Here is a 21430-nt window from a genome sequence, read left to right as displayed (position 1 = left end):
ATATTTATTCATAGAATTGTGTGAAGCTGGACTGGGAAACAAGTAAAGACATACGTAAATACCGTTCTAGTTGTCATACCAATGTCATCAATTATAATGTACAGTCGCGGGTAAGTAATAAGGTAATTATTTTGCATAAAAACACAGTAAAACGCTGTGAGCAAAAATCAGTTACTTGTGAGATTAAACGCTAGTTTGCATTGAGACAAAGTTTGGAAATCTGTCAGAGGTGTATCTGAAATTGTGAACAGGGGTTTAGTCTTTCTTAATTAATCTTTGCTGTAGCATTTGTATTTCCATGAAAGTAGAGTTTAGATCATAACCTTTGGAATTCAAATACATGTTTTCTCTTAGGCCCGTGAAGTTGGTACAGGTAAAGAATAAGTGAGGTGTATCTTCATGGTGGTAGCCACAAGAACAATTTAGATTAGCTGATGTAAACATTTTAAATCTGTCAGCATAGATTCACTACAGCCAAGTCTCAGGCGACAATGCACAATTCTCTTGAACCTAGAGCCATAGTTTATATCATGTTATACTGTGTTATAATTATCAAGCTCGGTAAACATCGTATTTCTAGAGAAGTTCTGCAACACAATGCTTGAGTTACATTAATGTTCAACATGTTTACATATTGTTTTGATAATAACATTTGTCCAAAAAAGTTTTCCAGAGAGTATATTATCGCCTGTCGGAAAGTCCGATACCAACGCCTGAGAACCTTTGGGTTATCGTGGTATAGCATTGCTACTTTTCCCTGAAAACTTTATTCTGATTTATTGAATCTCCATTTTACTTCTTGTTGTAACTCAAATGCGATATTGCTTGAAGAGCAGAATGGCTTTCGCGATGAACGAAGAACTACTGATAGTGACTGCAAGGTATGGTTTTACGCCGCTTTTAGCAATATTCCAGCTATATCATGGTGGGGACACCAGACATGAGCTACGCACATTGTACCCATGTCGGGAATCGAACCTGGGTCTTCGGCGTGACAAGCGAACTCTTTAACCACTAGGCTACCCGACCGCCCCACCACAGATAGATATTGACGGTAAATTTATTCTTAAACCTGATGATACTGCTCGCACAGAAGCGGTTGAGCACTCGCTTCATTTAATGCTGGATTATCTTACGGATTGGTGTTAACGTTGTGGAATTGTTTGATAGACATTACTTGACAACGGTATTGCTTGACAACGGTATAAGGATCTATACCGAAACATCACCTGTACAGTAATTAAAGAAGTTGTTATCCATAAATTGTGTCTACTTTGTTAAACGTTGGCGATTGCAAATTAATGTAAAGAAGACAGAAATTGTTGATTATAGACCATTAAATAGATTTAAATCAAGTTTTAACTGCACTTTTGGTGAAGATTCCGTTGACATTGCACCTTGGTATAAATATCTAGATATGTTAACGGAACATCTTGATCTGCATTTTACACCTAAAAGAATTGCTGAAGCTGCTGGAAGAGCTCTTGGCGCAATAATAAGTAACTTTAAAGCTAATAAGAAATAAAAATATTTTATCACTAAAGCAATCGAGTCTCTGAACATTCATCTTCACAAAATGAAAAGAGACGAATACTGACCTTCCGTACATTACGTGGTAGAATAGATGGACAGTGTTGGGGAAATTTAACAATGATAGGATAACAAAATAAACTGTATGCCGAGGCTTTGTTCCCTTGAAATTCGAAAATATGTGCAATATTAGCTAAAAGTAACTCTAAAAACATAAAATTGAAATATGTTACTTATTTTTGTATTATTATTTTCTTTTTGTCACCATGTAAATCTCAATAAAGGATGCTCCGTCTATAGCATTGATTGAGTATTTCTGTACACATGATACTGCTGGTGTACCTGAAATTACACTTGCCTTATACTGTATTATCTAGGGGTCATATTTCCGGGGGCAAGTTACACCTCGGGTAAGTTTTCCGAGGGGGCTGTTTCCGGGGTACAATTGTCCAGGGGCAGTTGCCCTAGGATCAACGAACTGCATGGTAGTACGAAATTGAGCTCACGACTCAGTGCAAACGCCATACACGGAAGATTAACTCACACAAAGAGAGGAGAGAGAGAGAGAGAGAGAGAGAGAGAGAGAGAGAGAGAGAGAGAGAGAGAGTGAGTGAGAGAGAGAAACAGACAGACAGAGAGAATGTCTCGTACATTAGTTTTATATATATGTATAACCATAACTATAACACTATATATCCAAGACAATAACGAGATGCCATGTACGTTTTGAGAATAATTACTCGGCCATGCGTGAGTCGATTTGATTATAACAACTCTTAGGCATCTAGGGAACACATAAAACGTATCATTATATATATATATATCAAATCGACCCACGCATGGCCGAGTAATTATTCTCAAAACGTACATGCTATCTCGTTATTGTCTGGGAGATAAGTCTGCTTTCTTTGGTGCATCATAAGTATGTTGGTGTGTACGCACACAATCAATTATGAAGAATGCTTGTTATATTAGCACTGAATTTGTAACAATTAATTCATATTCAAAAGACTGAGTTAGTGAGTTGGTTTCAGCGCCGCCTTTAACAGTAGTACAGTTGTATCACGGCGTGTCAGCTTAATGTGGGAGGAAATCCCGAAGTGGTGCAGGTGTTAGACATTTACCACTTCGGTGAACCCACGAGCACGGGTATGGTGCTGACCTAGAAACCTAGAAACATAAATCAGGTCGAACCGAAATTCGAACCCACAATCATAGGTTTCTGCCGTGCCCAAGAAACGCAACTCTGCATAGCGAATCGCGGCGCCTTAGACGACTGGGCAGCCCATGCCCCCAAACATAATCGGGGCGTACTGGGATTCGAACACCACATGCAAACCATGAAACAACACACATACAAGATACAAGAAATGTTTTTAGCGTCGGTAATTACAGGAAACACTATGACATTAGCTCTTTGGATTTATTATTCAGACAAAACAGGCTACGAGAAAATATATTTGTAACAACTGAAATGATAAAATTTATATGGGAAACTAAACTTAACTATAAAGGAAACGGAGAATCGTTTATCACATTTACATATAGAGCAATATCACATCAACCCGTAACGAATCCAATATATCTGTTTACCCTGGGTCTTCATTTCTTTGCATAAAAAAAAACACAGAAACACACTTTCCACTTCATATGGATGCGACCATGGTGGATCTTTTGTGGGTAAACAATGTATGCTTCTTCAAGAACATTCAACTCTTGACTACATACAGAATTGCACATTTACTTGTGGTTACTTTACAGAAAGTTACCGGGGGGATATGTCATCTTTCTGATGACTCTTGTTATTGTAAGTTGGCAGCAGAAATACCACATATTATATTTTATCATAAGACTTACACCACATTATGTCCCATTTTATTCCAAAAGAAGATTTTATATAGACGTAATGCGATGGAGGAAGGACTTTCTTTACATTGTATTTGAGACAAGTGGAATTATTACCATGTGGGTATTTAACAACTCAAAGAATTCGCTTTAATATTTGCATTCTCAGAAGAAACAGAAGTTCAATTCTGCCAAAATGTTTTACATTTCTACTTTCTACATTACTATCACACTCGATAAACTTAAAGAAAACCTTAATCCCTTTAACCATTGGGCATTTGTCACTAAACGCCGTGACTATAAAATTACATCAGTATCTTCAAAGATTCAGGGCAAACGTGCTTAAATCAGGTTTAGATTCAGGGTCTTAGTAAAGCTTTCAATAAGGTTGATGGAAGAAACGTGAAGTACATTTCCTACTTTGAAGCAGCTGTGACCAAATGTTTTCTGATGTAATTCCTTAGTTTGACATCGCGTGTCTGTTGTAGTGAACTTGGAAATGTGTGGTAAAGTGGTTTCCATCAGCCCAAGCATGTCCTAAGCGTGGGACCGATTTGTCAGATTTGCTGACTTGATTGACGGAAGTCATCGTGATGCTCATGAAATCAATCATGAAGAGATTATGCAAACAAACAAATCTTGTAAACATTCGTTTTGCCTTTTCATGTGTTTGTGACGGGTGCCACCGATGGGACAGGGTGCCCTCACCTTTTCGCGAACACCAGCTGCAGGTATCATAACTAGTTAGTGATTCAGAAGCACATGGTTATGATAGAGTCGGAATCGTAAAGCGGACTCTGATTACATCAAAGATTTCTTATGACTATGGAAATGGTTTTGAGGCTTCACACCCGTCGGTCAAAAAGACTCAACATCGGGGGATTCCGGGTGAGGATGGGTTCACATTTATCGTATAGGCGTAGATGGCGACTCAATCCATCAGGTTGTTTCATTACAATTGTTGATTACACGTAAATCTTTGGCAGGACCTGTTTAGTCCCAGCAATGAGTCACTACGTGAGTAATAGCAACTTTTTCTTATCCGACATGTGATAATGGGCACGTCCTTCCTGCGTCATGTGTAGGATTTACAATAACAAATGTATATTATATTTTGCAAGTTTCAATGTCTATTACCATGGCAACTGGGTGTGCTACACAACGAACGTGGTACCTGTGGCACCAGACAAATACCCCCGCGTTAAACATTCCTCTTGGAAACTGTCCCCGATAATAATACAGGAAAAGATGAAGATATGTTTTGGGATTTGATGCTGTATTTAAAACTACCCTCGTGCTCATAGGAAAAACATGGATATGAAATATGTTAACTTATATGTAGTTCGAGGCAAATACAAGAAATAAAAATATTTTATCACTAAAGCAATCGAGTCTCTGAACATCCATCTTCACAAAATGAATAGAGACGAATACTGACCTTCCGTACATCACGTGGTAGAATAGATGGACAGTGTTGAGGAAATTTAACAATGATAGGATAACAAAATAAACTGTATGCCGAGGCTTTGTTCCCTTGAAATTCGAAAATATGTGCAATATTAGCTAAAGGTAACTCTAAAAACATAAAATTGAAACATACTACTTTTTTTGTATTATTATTTTCTTTTTGTCACCATGTAAAACTCAATAAAGGATGCTCCGTCTATGGCATTGATTGAGTATTTCTGTACACATGATACTGCTGGTGTACCTGAAATTACACTTGCCTTATACTGTATTATCTAGGGGGCCAATTACACCTCGGGTAAGTTTTCCGAGGGGGCTGTGTCCGGGGTACAATTGTCCAGGGGCAGTTGCCCTAGGATCAACGAACTGCATGGTAGTACGAAATTGAGCTCACGACTCAGTGCAAACGCCATACACGGAAGATTAACACAAAGAGAGAGAGAGAGAGAGAGAGAGAGAGAGAGAGAGAGAGAGAGAGAGAGAGAGAGAGAGAGAGAGAGAGAGAAACAGACAGACAGACAGAGAGAATGTCTCGTACATTAGTTTTATATATATGTATAACCATAACTATAACACTATATCTCCAAGACAATAACGTTTTGAGAATAATTACTCGGCCATGCGTGAGTCGATTTGATTATAACAACTCTTAGGCATCTAGTACGAAATTGAGCTCACGACTCAGTGCAAACGCCATACACAGAAGATTAACTCACAGAGAGAGAGATAGAGAGAGAGACACACAGAGAGACAGAGACAGAGACATATATATATATATTGTTTATATATATTAGTTTTATATATATATGTATAACTATAACTATAACACTACATATATATTTATATATACGTTTTATGTGTTCCCAAGATGCCTAAGAGTTGTTATAATCGAATCGACACACGCATGGCCGAGTAATTATTCTCAAAACGTACATGGCATCTCGTTATTGTCTGGGAGATACATCTGCTTTCTTTGGTGCATCATAATTATGTTGGTGTGTACGCACACAATCAGTTATGAAGATTGTGTGTTATATTAGCACTGAATTAGTAACAATCAATTCATATTCAAAAGACTGAGTTAGTGAGTTGGTTTCAGCGCCGCTTTAAACAGTATTACATTTGTATCACGGCGTGTCAGCTTATTGTGAGAGGAAAGCCTAAAGGTTTCAGACGTTTACAACTTCGGTGAAACCCACGAGCAGGGTATGGTGCTGTCAAGCCTAGAAACATAATCGGGTGAGTGAGTGAGTTTGGTTTAACGCCGCTTTTAACAGTATTCCAATTATTTCGCGGCGTGTCAGCTTAAATGTGGGAGGAAAGCCCGAAGTGATGCAGGTGTTAGACGTTTACCACTTCGGTGAAACCCACGAGCACGGGTATGGTGCTGACAAACCTAGAAACATAAATCAGGGCGAACCGAAATTCGAACCCACAATCATAGGTTTCTGGCGTGCCCAAGAAACGCAACTCTGCATAGCGAATCGCGGCGCCTTAGACGACTGGGCAGCTCGTGCCCCCAAACATAATCGGGGCGTACTGGGATTCGAACACCACATGCAAAGCATGAAACAACACACATACAAGATACAAGAAATGTTTTTAGCGTCGGTAATTACAGGAAACACTATGACATTAGCTCTTTGGATTTTATTATTCCGACAAAACAGGCTACGAGAAAATATATTTGTAACAACTGAAATGATAGAATTTATATGGGAAACTAAACTTAACTATAAAGGAAACGGAGAATCGTTTATCACATTTACATATAGAGCAATATCACATCAACCCGTAACGAATCAAATTTATCTGTTTACCCTGGGTCTTCTAACTGTACTTCACTTTTCATGTTAGATCAAGACCGTGAAAACAACGTCAATCTCAAAGGTGCATGATTTCTTATTACGACAAGAGTGCATCTAAATTAGAAACAAGGTGTGAGTGAGTTTAATTTAGCGTCGCTTTTATCATTTCACCCATAGCACGGACAATAACCTCCCCGTTTTTCAAACCACATGGGGAATCTAACCAAGATAATGGGCAAGAGTGAACGCTTTGAACAAGGCTACTCCCGGCCAAAATACACGCATATTTCCATGCACAAGATAAAATAATGACAAAGAAGCGTAATCGGGGTAATTTGTCAGTTATTTTGTTTATTGTTTTATAACAAAAATTTAAGTTTACACATTTCGCAATTCCAAAACTTTCATCCCAATTAAATGTCGTGTATACTTCATAGCTCAGACATAGTAATTGACTTGTATATTAGGACTGATAAAAGGTGGTTTATTAGGGTGAGTATTTTGTCTTTACGACAACAAACGGAATCTATTATCCCAAACACCGTCTTACCTAACAATCGTATTAGCTAAAGCCTGTGATAATGTTGCGTCAGGGGTGATGGAATTATTCTTTTCGTCCATAAACAGCTGACTTAATTAAGTCGACTCAGTGATGGCCTCGCCCCCTCCAGATACAATATAACAACACCATCTGGGACAGCAGCCAGTCTACAACAATTGTGATGGTAACACCACGAGAGATAAAGGGCCCTGATGAGCTACCCCCTCCGGTTTATTTTTAACACCTATTGTCCATTGCTTTGAAAACCAGTGAAGCGGGACCAATGCCTATCTGGTTCGACTTCCTTATCTGTGACAATAAACATTGGTGACTTGGCTTAATTCACTCTAATTTCAGATGAGTCGCGCGTGTCAATCAGAACCAGCGATTTGATTGGTTGGTTTCGAGCAGATTATGTCATTACAGGTAGTGGATAAAAGGAGGTGTGAGTGGTTACCTTCATTAACGGTGTCCTCCCCACAAAGGTTTATCACAGGTTGAACAATCTACTCTGTACTCAGGGCCAGATATAACAGGCAGCGTTTGTGTACTCCAGACATACCTAGCGGACAAAACAGTGGATAACTTGGACCTGTGTGATCTGTGTGTTTGGATATATATTTTCTAGTTCTATCCATGCTTTATTGACCAGTCTTCAAAATGGATGTGGCATCACGTCTCCGACAACCTCTGTGCATCGATACCAACATCGCCTACTCCTTGGATCTCAGTAAATTTCCAGGTCTTGATGATCCTCAGCACAAGAATCAACCGTCCCTTCTCATAGCGTCACCAGTCCCTGCTGTATCTACTGACATAATACCTAGTCCGACAACAGTGGAGATTCCAGGCCTAAATGAGGAGCTTTTAGATGACCTCCTATCTGTTATAGGTAATGTATTAATATATTTGTCTCCAAATTATGCAATTAAATATACCCAGCACAATATATCTATGAAATATTGTGTAAACGTGTAAATCAACCATTTTATGTTTTGTCAAGCTTACTTGCAAATATTTACTTAATCGTAGAAGGCAGATAATTAATTATTTCCTTGTTTGACAACAAAAACTATATAGAATTTTATCTTCAAGCCATTAACAAGAACTACGTGTATAAAACGCTTACAGCAATATTGTAATCATTATTTTGAAATAAAATTATTTTATAACCGTATTGACATGCTTACCATATGCCATGATTCTTTTAAAAAACAACAGATATTTGGTGTTTGTGATGGATCATCCTAACATAACGTTTTTGTATGCACAGATTGGGAGAACAAAGCCTACGAAGCCAGACATGAACCAGCACAGAAGCACCTCACGAACACTGTACGACAATCACAGCAAGTGCCTCAGTCTACGCACCATCGCCACCAAGGTCACACGCCTGTTCCTGCAAGGTCACACGTGCCATCTCACGCCGTGGTAAACCCACACATGCGACAGGCCGCACAATGTCCTAACAAGCTGGTGACAAACAGCGATCTTTCGAAATACGCTTTGGACGTTATATTCACCAACCTCATTTACCCAGATGTCAGTAGAGGCGGGTCCTTCTCATTGGATACTTTATTACAAAGTGTTCCTCGAGAAAAGCCACAGCAGAGAGTGCATTCTGGACACCCGGAAACCTTCATTGGAGAATACGTCTCAAGACTGAGACATATCACAGACAATGGCAATGAGATGCCATCAGAGTTACCTTTCCGTGGTGGTCATAGCTATGGGAAGCGGAAACGGTCAAGTGATGTGACATGTGATTATGAAACACAGAAACGTTTAAAATGTAATACAGAGCCTCAAAACTCTGATGTGTATTCTCGTATGATGTCAAATGTGATTCCGCACGAAAGAACAATGTTGGTTCCAAGACGAATTCGGGAGCTTATGTGTTAGTTAGTGGCAATACATTGCTCTTTGTTATTGTTGTTTATTTAATCCATTAAACTATGTGATGAGTATATCTTGTTTGAACGATTATTTTTACATGTTTCTTTTTTTAACATTTATTGGTCGTATGTCTTGGCTGTACAAAGAGATTAGACGTGCCAGTGTAGAACTTCTAATATATGCGGTATATATCCTTGGCCTTTATATAGTCGATCTGGAACCAGGTTAGGCCACATCCTATGATGTGTTAATATGTTCCAAAACGTTATTTCAAATCTTACGTTGGTAAATTATTTTATGATTGAGAGTATAGCTTAAAGGTGGCCAAGGGATATCCACGTTACATTTTTGGTTTGCTTCAAGCGGATTAATCCACCAGCATATGATATGGATAGGGTGTACGGAGATATCTCTCTGGTAGATAGAAACGCCCATTGTTGTCATCAGAAGATGACAATCGTCTCTCATGTGAAAACAGTTCACTAAATATTTAATTCGAACAAGTTTCAAATGGTGTTGTGATAGATACACCAGTCAATGATCATATAGCGCGAGGTCATAAACATATAGTATCATAATAGTATGTCCCAGGTTGAGTGAGTAGGTTAGTTGAGTTTAACGCCACTTTGAACAGTATTCCACTGATATTGTTGCGTGTCAGCTTAATATGGGAGGAAAGCGCTGCGTTTCTCAGGCGTTTACTAATATGGTGAAACCTACTACAACGGGTATGGTGCTAACAAACTTACAATAATAATAGGGGGAACCGGGAGTCGAGCCCACGACAATAGGTTCCTGGCGTGTCCAAGGGGCGCAACTCTGCACAGCGAATTGTGGCGACTTATACGACTAATCGCACCAATAAAGAACACGAACATGTAATACAGACAAATCTTGGGAAGTACATCTCATTATTAGTTTAATATAGTGGTTCACCGGTGGGAATGACATGCTAGATGTAGTACGACATCCAACTGTTCCATCCCTAAATTCGTACGGATTAGGATACTAAGGATACATACACCATATGCGTGCCCGTAATGTGACCAAGGTCGAACGACAGCTCTGGTGTAAGGGGATCAGGTCATTTATCCATTTATGGATTTATGAGGAACACAACGCTTCGGGGTATATGCTTACTCCTTCATCAGGTGAATGAAGGAGTACGTATTTACTCTGAAAGTTCGAATCTCGGTTCGCCACAATTATGTTTCTAGGTTTGTCAGCACCATATACCTGCTCTTGGTTTTAGCCAAAGTTGTATACATATGAGACCGGAATCACTTCGCACTTTCTTCCCACAACAGACTTGCCCTTGGTTATGTTGCGGAAATACTGTGCAAGAATACTTAACCCAAACTCGCTCACTCACTGTTACATGATGATCTCCTTTTGAGATCATACCTTCTATTCAATTAAATTGTATACTTTCCCTTTGAACAATGTTGAAATTGGTGAATATCTTGGAAGCGTTCTGGATGTCTCAGAGTACAGTTGTTTTCTCCTCTCATTCTTTGGGATTAACAAATGCTAGAATGTCATACCTATTGTAGTGTGACAAATAAATATTCACAAGACTGTATTACAAAAGGGATGACTTCAACTTTCCAATTATTATGATCAACTTCCTCTTTATGTCAATTAATATATTCAAGTAGATCCATCCTTTGGTATTATCATTATATGATAGCAATAAAGAAAACCCTTTTTAATGGTATAGTCGGAATAATACAATGGACTCTGTAGAAAAGTCTTATGATTTTTTAAAAGGTTTGGGCGCTGTTAATTAAGATCTGTTTACCAGACACCTCAGTAAAATATTACATCCTGTACGTATGACGGGACGATCCTATCTGTTCAATAATGCAAACCCAGACATGCAACAAGATATTATTTCCTTATCAAAGCATGCTTCTGACACCAGCTCACGTAATCTACTCTGTCTCCACGAGCCTAATTCCGAGATGAATAGCATGTTTTGACAGCGTTGATTACACAAATAACTCAAACAACGAACCTCATTCCTGTTATTTGCCAAGTGTTTCATTTATCTCCTGAATTGCAATAGAAATAAACACCTGATTTTGCTAATCCTGTATGACAGCCACGGTTTATGACTTACTTACTAATCGCAAACGTATTCCGGAGCAGTAAATGTCATAATATTCAGTGAGTTTATCTTTTCACCTTGGTCTCTTGTGTTTGAGGCTATTTGAATAATTATGGACGTCCCCAGGCGGGATATATTGACATACATGCATTTTTTAATTTTTTATGACATCCATGATATCCACATGTAAATATTAACTGCAACACTTATAATGTTAAATGAAATTAACGTCTTAATATCAGTCTGGAGGGTCGATATCTGTTTCATGACAATCTTAAAGAAGCAGTATTACTTCAATGCGTTTGAAACAAATAATGTTTTATGCTTCACTGACAAAACATATCTCTGTCAGCAGTGGGATTGCTGCAGTCTCTACAAAGATTACTTTATAAAATGTCAAAATACCCCATATTTGGCTTTTTCAATTTAAATATACTTTTTCATTACTGAGTTCAAAGCAACCAGTACATGGACAAAGTTCAGTCCATTGTGTGAAATACTAATAGTAGCATAAATAATATCGTTTTTTAACATTTCATATGGACTCATTTTAGAGAACACTAATGATGCATATCTTATGCTATTTCCGCTTCAGTGGAAACTACAAGCACGGGTAGAAACATAAGCAGGGTGACTCGGGAATTAGAATCGTATGAATTGTAATATATGAAAGCGTTGACACAAAACAGTTGCTTCGCACACCTTCCATTATTCCAGCAATAAACATGTCATGAATTAACCCGTGCATCACAATCTCGTTTGAATTGTTAATTGGGCCTTAATTAGCGTAGTGTAATAATCAAATCACTTTTGTTATTTAAGCAAACTGTTATTTGCCGTGGTTGCCTTTACGATAACAGATATACAAAGTATAAAGTAAGAATCAGAATAAGATGGCAGTAAATAACAACATGCGATTAACTAGCATTTTTAATACTAATGGACATTTTTACAATAAATCTCGATAAATTCTTTAGATCCTGTGTGTTTGTTGTTGCTAAGAGTTTTACAAATTTAATAATATTTGGCCATTCAGTACAAGACGATGAGAGAAATGTTTGCCTCTCTCTTTAAAAAAAATACATCTGAATAAGTAGTGAAATTCATCAGTAATAGATGGAGAATTACATAATTTACAGGTTCTATTTTCCTTTGGAATATTTTTCCATCGGTCAGTCTCATTAGGTAAATTATGATTACAGGTTCGAAATCGTAGTATTCGAATTGATATTCGTTTTGGCAATAGAAGATAATTATCGAGAACCGGAGTGTCCTTTAAATGTTTATAATATAACCCTTTAGAAGTCGAATTAACGTCACTTCTCCATTTCTGAAAAAAGTGTATACATTGTAAAAGCAGAGTGTATACATGGTCTTATGCACAATGACAGTGACGTACAGAAACCCGATTAACAGTTAAAGATATGACAATTTAGATGTTTTTTGTTTGTTTTCTCAGACAAGTCAGCCCAAGTGTGTTACCATATATATGAATACTATAGTTCTAAGTTCCCCATGGACCATATATCTAAACCTACCTCCAAACTACACAATACGAAAGGAAGAACATTTTTGGTTATCAACTTCTTTATGGATATCAACTTCTTTATTATGAGGAACACAATTTAAGTTGACATCCATAAATCCTCTTCCTTTTGTATTGTGTAAAGGCTGAAATGGCATTTAGAAGTGATACCCATAAATAAGAGGATATATCGATGTCAACTTCTTTATAATGAGGAAGTGATGCTCATTCGGAAGAGAATATATATATAAACTTTATAATTATGAGGAACACAACGTTTCGGAGAATATGCTTACTCCTGGTAAATCAGGTGAATGAAGGAATAAGCATATATTCCGAAACGTTGTGTTCCTCATAATTATAAAGTTTGACATCTATATATTCTCTTCCGAATGAGCATCACTTTTAAATGCCACTGAAAGACTTCAGATAATACGAAACCATATAAAACAATAGAAAATATGAAATATGAATATTGTCGGGATAGACAAGTTTTTCCGGGTTGTGCAAAAAAGGCCAACATGTTTTCCGCCTTGCTTTGTTGCATCATTGCCATTAATACATGCCTTAGACGACTGGGCCACCCGTGCCCCCAGAAATTACGAACATACTCAACACCTCCGTTATGTGAAGATTTGATGTTATAGCAACAATGCTTTGTGTTTGTTCTATATCTGTGTCGCCTACATTAATTTGGTAAATATAAATTAGAGAATTACATGAACAATCTGCACGTCGGCCATTTTCCAAATGAAGGCTGCTTGAACGAAATTGTCCATGAGTCAATAACTGATCAGTTCGAATAATAGTGATATGTTTAAAGACATAACATGTGTTGACATGTATACTACGATTCTCTTACTCCATAGACTATAAATATCCCACAACATTGCCGTTCAGCTGAATATAAGGAATGTGGCTGTAACAGTTAATAAACATATTGCTGGTATTATCCGTGGTGTTTTAATTATTTGGCACGTATAGTTAAAAATACATATGTATTCTAAATACACAGACACATGAAGGATCGAGACTGATTATTTAATTTTAAATAGTGTTATATATGATAATTGCACTCCACGTTGGTATGTCATGAATATTTCTTCAAAAGACATGTGTTGTCTACTCGGAATGCTGGTTCATCACATATTGTCAATCAATTTTTATCTTTATAATCAATTTGCGACTGACAAAGTAAAATCGTTAAGACAGAAAAGGGAAAATGTGGCATTGATAACTATAGATTAGGTTAATTTGCCACATTCAGTATTAAACATACCAGCAGAATCGTTAAACTCTTCACCATACTGTATAAATTGAATATGTTAAAATGAAACTTCTGAAAGTATCGCCAACGACGACCCAAGCTGATTATAACATTTCAAGATAAACAAATCAATAATTGTAATGCGTTTACGATGACGGGTTTATGGTCTTATTGACAATACAGATTACTAAATTAGTCTTAATACCTTAAGGCACCACAACAACATTGTCTGTGTAGGCAGACAGTCCATGAACAATGTGATGATATCTCTCTAGGAGACAAATACCTACTGATGAACCCCTGGGGATGTTTTTATAACATGTTTTCTTTAAGAGTTAAGGATAATAACTTCCCGGCCTGTCTTAAGCCCTGTAAAAGTAAGCTTGCTCATCTAAATGCAATTCCAAATGAGTTACATGTATTCACCAGTAATGCTTATAAAGCATGTTCATTACCTGATAGAATCATGTAATGTTGGAAACTTATAAATACGAAGACGTCGCCAAAGTATGAGTATAGGCCCTTTTGTGTCCGGATAGCTAAGTGGTGCATTTGGTGAATTTATATCTGCACCACAACTAACCTGTGTATGTTAGTGTGGCCATTTGCAGGCATTGGTGTTCCTGGCTTTGCTTTATTAAGTGTGATCTGATCTCCGTCTGACATCGATTGTGACCATCAACAGTACCTAGTCCATGGATCTTCGATACAGGGACGACCCATCCGTGATGATGACATCTGCAGGCTATCGCAGACCTGATTATTATAACACGATGGCTCTACCGAGTCGGAATGAGTGTCGTGTAAATGACTTCTCATTTTCAGGTAACGTATATACATATAACAGTCGAAATATAAATGTAAAAATACTTTTTTAAATAGTTGTTCCTATGAAATCATATAAACACTTCCGTGCGTGTCTTCATGTGACACTCAACTATGAAAGTCGGATAAAATATGAATATATATAATGATATGCATTGAATCAAGACGTAACTCTTAACAGTTGTTATTTTGCTTACAGATGGACTAGCGTGGGAAAGATCGCCAGAGCCTGTTAACCTGAACATGACCACTCGACCTGATGTCCACCACTTGCAGTCTGGCTATCACGAGACATCCTCTAACAGTTGTTCACAATATACCTTGGATATGATTTTCCACAACCTTATTCACCCAGATGTTAGTGAAGGCCAATGCTTCACATTTGATACTTTATTACAAAGTGTATCCGATGACTCATTTACACAAGGTACACAGTACTGTGGATATTTAGAGTCACAGAAAAGAGGAACTATGTCAGGAAAGAGGAAGCGGTCACACGATTCGTCATGTGATTATGACTCCCAGAAACGGTTGAGAAACAATGTTCAGTCACATTATTCAAATTTATATCCTCAAGGTGTGGCCAAGATTGATGGTAGAAGATTGATGGTGCCAAAAAGAATATCAGCAATTAAGCGTTGACCTCTTATGTTTTTGTTAAGTTTTTAATAAATTTGATCACAATGACTCATTTCGTTTCGTTGTTATGGTACTTGCAACGCCCCTCGTTGCTTGGGTCCTGTTTAGCGGATTCACTCTTTTATTACATGTTGCGTTGCCATGTAATTGAAAGTGTAAGTTTCTTTGTTTGTGTGTTTGTTAAACGCAGCACTCAGCAATATTCTAGCTGTAGGACGGTGGTCAGTAAATAATCGTGACCAGACAATCCAGTGATCGATATCATGAGCATTGATGTACGTAATTAAGATACGATGACATGCATCAACCAAGTCAGCGAGCCTGACCATCTGATCCGGTTTGTCGCTTCTTACGAATGAAGATTACAGACCTAAAAAACCAAAGATTGACCCCTAATGTTAATCTTGACCGAAATATGTTATTACTTAAACAGGTTACCTAATTAGTCTTTATGTACAAACATTCGGCTTTATAATGTCAAACGAAAACATGTTTTTAACATCCCAAATAACTCTCTCGTATGCTGTCTCGCCGTATTATTCATGTATTATAGATGCACATTCTTATATCTTAAGCCTTATATTTGGTAATTTTATACGAGCATATTTTAAACAGATATTAATATTTTTTGTGAGGACATTTAAAGGTAATGTTTTTTACTATATTTACTATAGTCTCCATAACTCTACAAGATTGGCTCGGTACATGTGTATGTGTTTTCAGCTGTTTTATACTATTGCTGAACACAAAGCGAGTCGTTACAGAGACTTGATCCTACAGCCTTACGTTCTTCCTCACGTCAACGTTCATGGCGGACAGTTCCAGGAGGGCAACGCTCGACCGCATATTGTACGTGTTTGTCAGGACTTCTTATAGTCCTGCACCATGACCGTGGAATATATTTATTTTATGAAAAAATAATAATCTAGAAATGCATACAAAAGCAAGTCTAGCCAGCTCAAGCTAGCTCTATTCTGAAATCAGCATAGGGAATTTTTTTATTTTTAGAGTCAAGAAGGATATTGTGTAATATAAGATTTCAGAGACTAAATGTTAGTCTAGACTTCTTACAGCACAACAACATCCAGACATTACCTTGGCCAGCCCAGTCACCAGATTTGTCCCCGATTGAGCATCTGTGGGACGAGTTGGATCGACGCGTTCGCAGAAGGAATCCACCGCCTCAAACACTTCGGCGCTTCTTGATTGCATCTATGGGTCGTCGGTGTCAAGCGGTGATTGATGCACGTGGTGGACACAACCGATACTGACTGTATTTTCTGTACCCCTGTGACATTAACTGTATCGTGTACGTGTGTCTGTCTAGGTGACACGATTAATGTTTTGAACATTGTGTACATTGATCTTCAAACAGTGTTTCAATTATGGTTTCTGTGTCCTATTTTGAGACAATAGCATTATATTACATTTTGAAAGTCAGTGTCAAGTTTCTGAAGAGTATATATTGTTTTACCATGTGTTTTTGAAGAACAGAACATTTCGGGAATCTGTTAGAAACATTCAATGACATATGTACTCAATATAATTTTGACAAAGCTGACTTTTGTTGCTACGGTAACTTTAGAACATATTGCGTATCCTGATTTTTTCTTTTTATAGCTGCGTTCTTTTAATATTGTTTGCGATGCCATAGTATTAACAGAAGACAGATAAATAGAAGCCTCGGGAACTTATCAGGAAAGATTTATCGCGTATATCATTATTGGATAAGCATGACAAATCCAACATACAAATCACAATTTTGACTGGCGTTATACTTAGTGTGAGTCAGACAATATGGGTTTTTGGCCTAGAAGAAGGACTATCGGGCGTGTCCTTGATACTCAGTATATAGGTACGAGAGGTACCCGATAGGAGATGCAATGTCACATATGTAACATAAAAACACCAGATGTGTAAACATCATAACATATTTTCTGACAAACCCTATTTAACCTTTTAAACATCAATGTTTTTTACACCTCGCGATATGACGTACATGTTCATTTCAGAGTCACGCTCCCATAAACTAAAAGTGGAAATCAATCCTTTATTCAATTTGTTTGATTAATAGGAATAGCTTATAATATACTTTTAGCGAACATTGAATAAGAACGGAAGAAAGCATTCTACATTTTCTGTAAAAAGAAACGCAAATATTCTCACAAATCAAATGTTGCAATTATTAAATCCTTAAGTCATTGAATCCAGTAAGATGCATTACGATTTCGACTACACCATTTTGCAAGTATAATTGTGACATAGTACACTGTCTTGTATTGTGTTACAGGGCTCACAAATGACTCCTTTCAGCTGCAAATAACTCATCAAACACATTCTTGATTTCTTCAAGCTCCACATTATGGACTTATGTTTCATCAAAAAAATGCAGGCCATCCGCAATAAACATACGCGTACAATATTGAATACACTATTTTACTCTTAGCAACTGTAGAAGACTACATTGCACTGGGGAAAATACTGGTTTCACGTACAAGTATACATACCTATAAACATACCTATGTACATACAAGTATATATATATATACCTACCTACACACACACACACACACACACACACACACACACACACACACACACACACACACACACACACACGCACGCACACACACACACACACACATACATACATACATCCTTGTGAGAGTGTAACCATGAGACCTATTTGCTGAAGTGTTTGTTATTGGCGTTGGGTGAGTGAGTGAGTGAGTTTGGTTTTACGCCGCTTTTAGCAATATTCCAGCAATATCACGGCGAACCCGGATCTTCGGCGTGACGAACGAACGCTTTAACCACTAGGCTACCCGACCGCCCCTATTGGCGTTGGGTGTGGCACAAGTGACGCAGATGAGTTTCAAGAGTGAGATGGTAAAATCTGTCTGGCCTTTATCGACATAAATAATCATGTCTTTGCAGTGTCTTTGAACATTTTATTTGATTTGGGAATGTGTGGTTTATTTAACGTTTTGCAAAAAAACTAATCTGAACCGGAAAAAAACTAACCCTTTGTTCCATATATCAGGAAATGTTCAATGAGTGATCGTATGTATAATGATGGAACAAAATAAACTTCAACCGTTCACAGTAGGTAGACCGCCTCCCTCGCCTGTTGGTAGAGTGTCTGCCCAGAGATGTAAACGTTATCAATACAAGGCTACGCTATAAACCTATTGCTAAGTTATGTAACCTGAATAAAAGGATTAAAGAATGCAAAAGATTTCTTTGCAACGGGACAGTTGGTACAGTTGTTAATCCGATGTTTCTTAATATATACCCCGCATGTGTATATCTGGATATATACATACACATATATATCATAAATTTCATATCTGAAGGGTAACTGAGCACATTTACCTTTCTGCGCTAGTATATATCGAGATGAAATATCACAGAAGACGTTGAAGCTGTAACAGCAGCAACAGATATTATGTGTTACTGTTCAATGAGAGAAGTCACGTCGACATCCTTATTATTTTCACTTTAACCATACCCAGAAAAGGAATTTGTTCTCAGTGTAATTGAATATGAAGTGCTCTTACAGGACATGTTATTTTATAGGTTTTAGTTGAAACGTTGCGTTCAAGATAATTGCACTTGTTTAGCAACGTGCATGCATACATAGAGACGTTTCTTTATGACGTAGTTCCCTCTCTTAGATTACTTAATATATATGCAACATAATACCAGCAAAGTTACGTTTCACGCAATGCTTCTGTTGGCGAAATTATGATAAATTAAAAGGGCAAATGAAATAATATTGAGAAGCCGTGTTCATATCTTTGAAGTAAACTAAAGTCCTAATTACCATACCCTTATTTCCATAACTCCTTTGTAATTATGTTTCAGACATAGAACAATAACAGTAAAGATGTATCCGATCACCCAAGCTTCGTGATCCAATCTTGCCTTAACTAAACCAATAAGTGTAATGTGTTCTCAGTCATACATTTAACTTAATTGGCCTTTCGTCGTGATACCACTATTCAGGTGCTATAACAACTCTGTCTGTAGAGGCAGAGAAATTAAAAACAATGTGATGATATCTCTTTAACAGATATGTGCCCGTTGAACGAGACCCAAGGGGATGTTTTTATAACACAGTATCTTGAAGTGTCGCAATAATTGTAGTATAGATCTGTATTAAACTCCTTTAAGGTAAGCTTGCTGATCTAAGAACAGTTGCAAATGACCCATTCTTCCGTATCGGCTCCTAAAGCATAACGTTCATTGGACGGTTGTCATGGATATTATGTTATTTTGGAACCTCCATAAATATGACCAGAATGCCAATGCGTTATACACATTGGCGATTTGGTCTGGACAGTTGTAAAATGCATTTTGTGACCATATATCTACAATACTAACCCTCAGCTGTGTATGATCGCCATTCTGCGGGCAACTCTGGCTCTGATTCTACTTCAATACGCTCGATCCATACAAACAAGCACTTATTATCAGAAGCACCTTGGTCACGGCTCTTGGTCATGGATCCTCCCTACAGGAATGACCCATCTGGGATGATGCCATCAATAGACGGCCTCACCAGACCAGGCTATTATCATCTTTTTTCCGTGTTCATTAACGACTTGGTTGAGGAAATTAATGACCTGCACTGTGGTGTTGACTTCGGCGATGATTCTATGCTTAGTTTACTCTTATACGCCGATGATATTGCTCTTATAGCCGGCGACGAGCACTCATTACAACGAATGTTAAATTGCGTTGATAACTGGTGCAGACGATGGCGTCTTCAAATTAATACCAAAAAAACTAAAATTGTCCATTATAGACAGCAGTCTGTTACGCGTTCCAGTATCAGTTTTCACTGTGGAGGAGAGAATATTGAAATTTGTAATGCATATAAATATTTGGGACTTTGGCTCCAGGAACACCTAGATTTAAATTTCACAGCTAAACAAATTGCTAAATCTGCTGGAAGAGCCCTCAGTGTAATTATTAGTAAATTTAAATTAGTTGGAGGAATGACCTATGATGTTTTCAGTACTTTGTATGACAATCTTGTACAACCTATCTTAACGTATGGTGCAGCAATTTGGGGAACCAGAGAATTTAGTTGCATAAATGCCATCCAAAATAGAGCGTGTCGCTTTTTCTTGGGTGTAGGAAAAACTACTCCTAATTTGGCTGTAAGAGGGGAGATGGGTTGGTCATCGATTATCACTAAACATAAAATCGAAGTTGTGCGTTTCTGGAAGAAGTTGAATTCAGCTCCCCCGCAGAGAATTATAGCTCGTATCAGAAATTGGTCTCTGTCATACCGAAAGTCCTGGGACAGCAGAGTTGTAAGAATGTTTGGTTCTTTTGATCTACCATTTTTGGATCTCTATAATATTGGTAATATAGATTTCCAAATTTTGAAATCAAAACTGATAGAACTTGACAGAGAAAACTGGTTACGTGGAGTTTGGAATGACACTGGCCATACTACAGGCAATAAGCTTAGAACGTTTAGATTGTTTAAAAATACACTGAATGTTTCATTTTATGTACGTCATATTCTGGATAGATCACGGCGAAGCACTTTAGCTAAACTTCGCTGTGGAACTTTACCCTTAGAATTAGAAAGAGGTCGTTATACACGCCCGAAAACCCCTGTTTCTGAACGCGTCTGTAAATTATGTAACGGCCAAACTGTTGAAGATGAAGTTCACTTTTTGGTAACGTGTGACTGTTATAGAGATCTAAGACTTAATGTTTGGCAGAAAGTATCCCTTATTAACCCCTCGTTTATTACCATGTCTCCGGCAGACCAAACCGTATTCTTAATGCAGTGCGACGAACTGGTTAAACCACTTGCTGCATTAATCTTCACAATGTATCGGAGAAGAAAATATATAAAACAATAAACTGGGTAGTTGTGTGCGTGTGATAATTCTTATCATCTATCATGTTTTGCTGTGTTGTAGGGTTGATGTGTGGGGGTGCTGTGGGTTGT

Source organism: Haliotis cracherodii, unplaced genomic scaffold, assembly GCF_022045235.1.
Source record: "Haliotis cracherodii isolate W230 unplaced genomic scaffold, xgHalCrac1.p SCAF_5, whole genome shotgun sequence".
In the NCBI taxonomy this organism is placed as follows: Eukaryota; Metazoa; Mollusca; class Gastropoda; order Lepetellida; family Haliotidae; genus Haliotis; species Haliotis cracherodii.
Note: the sequence above shows the minus strand (reverse complement) of the source record.